Source organism: Solanum tuberosum, unplaced genomic scaffold, assembly GCF_000226075.1.
Source record: "Solanum tuberosum cultivar DM 1-3 516 R44 unplaced genomic scaffold, SolTub_3.0 scf00017, whole genome shotgun sequence".
Classification (NCBI taxonomy): Eukaryota; Viridiplantae; Streptophyta; class Magnoliopsida; order Solanales; family Solanaceae; genus Solanum; species Solanum tuberosum.
In genome coordinates this window covers 845,230-847,976 of record NW_006238943.1, presented here as the reverse complement: position 1 = coordinate 847,976, position 2,747 = coordinate 845,230, and positions in this window count along the sequence as shown.

Genomic DNA, 2,747 nt, shown 5'->3' with positions numbered 1-2,747 from the left:
CTTTTTTTAAAGCCAAAACCAGTAGCCATTTTCCCCTAACTTGAAAAATACCCATTTCTCCATTTTTAGACTTTGAGAGCTCGAAAATAGGTGATTTCAAGTGGGTTTTCGCAAGGAATTCATTGGATTGTGGTGATTTGGAGCGTGCTCGGAAGGGTAAAACTCAAATTTGAGTTACTAGTTGAAGTGTTTTGAGGCAAGTGACTTCTAAACTTTGTTAAACTCTTAGACTACGCATGACTACTTTCCTAATTGTGTTGGGGAGTAATGGGGATTGAGGATGGGTTTTATTTGTTGATTGGAATTGTTGTAAATGAAAGATGGGGAATAAAACGAGCTAAATGTGTTATATGTGACTTGAATTTGTTGAATAAGTCATGTGATAACTCATATTGAGGGGATAGAAGAGCATGAGTAGGCTATGATTGATACAGACATTGATGTTGAAACAGATGATGTGTAATACTATGATGTGATCGTGATATGATTGTGCTTGATGACATGTGCATATTCATTATTCATCCCATGTGTGAACTATCTGTTGCATGAGTTCTGAGACACTGATATGAGGATGGATGGATATGAGACACAGTTGAGACTAGCTCCGGCTAGCGATTTGGATGCCGATGGGATCTGGTTCCGGCGGTGATACATGGTCCATGTGTGGCCCCCATGGGTTCTGATTTGAGTATTTAGCGCGGACTGATTACGTCAACAGATGTGTATCGTAGGACAGACATGCATCACGACTACATGACATCATTATTGCATTTGCATCGCATTTCACTTCATCTTTGTCTGTGGTGTGTGGATTTTACCTATTTGCCCCTCTTCATGTGATATATGATCTATTTGCTCTTATATGAGGATATGAGGTTGATTTTGAGACACTGTTGGATATATATGTTGATTATGAATTGTGTAGTATAAGTTGTTGGTTCGCTGTTATAATGAAGTTTCGGTGGTTCGGTTGGGATTGTAAGGAGTTGTTTGTAGCTGCTAGTTTTGCTTAGTTTAGAGTTACTTGCGAGTACCTGTGGTTTTCGGTACTCACCCTTGCTTCTACACAATTGTGTAGGTTGACAGCTCTCTCTCAGATTCGGCTTAGTAGTTTCTTTAGCAGATTGAGCTTGGGGACACACTCGAGAAGTAGCGGTTCATTCCAGACGTGCCCTTGAGTTATCTTTACTTTCAGTTTTGTTCTATTCGAGAACTATACTCTGAGACTTGTATATTTTTATTCGAATTCTGTATTTAGAGGTTTGTACATGTGACAACCAAATTCTGGGTAGTGTTGAGTCTTAATTAAAGTCTTTCGCTTATTTATTATCTTTTCTTCTCGTATTTCTACTTCTCTATCGTTGTGGTTGGGTTAGGCTGACGTGTCCAGTGGGAAATGGACACGTGCCATCACATCCGGATTTGGGGTGTGACATTTTGATTTTGCATTAATTTGCATAAGTTGCTAACTGTAACACCCCAGAAATTTTTTCGAACTAAGACTTGAACCATCCTTCGTTGTGACTAGAATTTTACCGAGGAATTAAAATTTCTTAAGTGTTAAGGTCACTAGATGTAGCACCTTGAGTTCCAAAAAGAATTAAATTGGAATTAGCAAAATCTGAAATTTTACAAGTTAAGCTAAGTATGTGTTTTTGGGTTGAATTCAAACGATCATAACTCCTAGCTCAGGATGATTTAGGCGTTCTACCAGTTACCGTAGGAAAGATCTTTGAATTATATTTCCAAGGCCGCTGAGTTTGATAAGTTTCGAGTTCAGATGAGTGAGCTATGGCCTTTTGAAGTTAGGTTATCCAGTTAAGGAAAGTCAAAACCGGAAATAGTAAGGGGTATTTTGGTCTTTTCTTTACCCAATCAGATTTAATTCGTTTTTAGTAATATTTTAAGGGTCTAATACTATTAGGTCAGTTTTGTAATCCTAGTTTACGCCTAGGGTTTTAGTTGAGAGAAAAGAAGAGAAAAGAAGAAGAGAAAAGAGGAGAGGATCAAGAGTTCGCCGAGATTCTTGCATCTTGTTGCGGATTTTCACCATGAGTTTAATCCCTAAGAGGTATGTAAGCTTCTATAGTGTTGGGTTCTTTCACCCACACGCCAATCATGATTTATTCAGCGTAATTTCGTTCTTGAAATTTAAAGATTTTAGTTCTTGATGAGTTCTTGATAAGTGTTCTTGAAGTTTCATTAAGTTTTAATGTAAAATTCTGCTTGGGTCAACTTTAAACGACCATATCTCTTAGAATATAAAGATTTACGTGAGCCATAACCTATCCAATTAAAGGTATTAGAATCTACTTTTCAACGCCACCAATTTCGCGTCAATCCAATTTCTTAGGAAAAAGTTATGACTATTTTAGTAATCTATACAGTGCTGTTACGAATTAGCCGACGGGAAAATATTAAAAACAATCGTTTTTGTCTTTTTAACTCCAAGAAAACCATAAATGAATTTCTTGACTAATAAAAGGCTCAAAACAATCAGATTTTCATCTTCACTAATGAAAATCATAATTCTTGGCCATAGAGATTTCAAGAAAACTAAATCAAGAATCTCAAGAAAGGTTTTTTTGATTGTTTACCTTCAAGCTAGGGTTTCAAGGCTTCTAATCAAGTTCTTCTTCAAGATTCTTCAATAATCTTATTCTTTTAGATACGTAAGGCTATCATACTGTTGGACTAGTGTGTCCTCACTCCCTACCTCTACTTTCAGATCAGTAAAAGAGTAATCT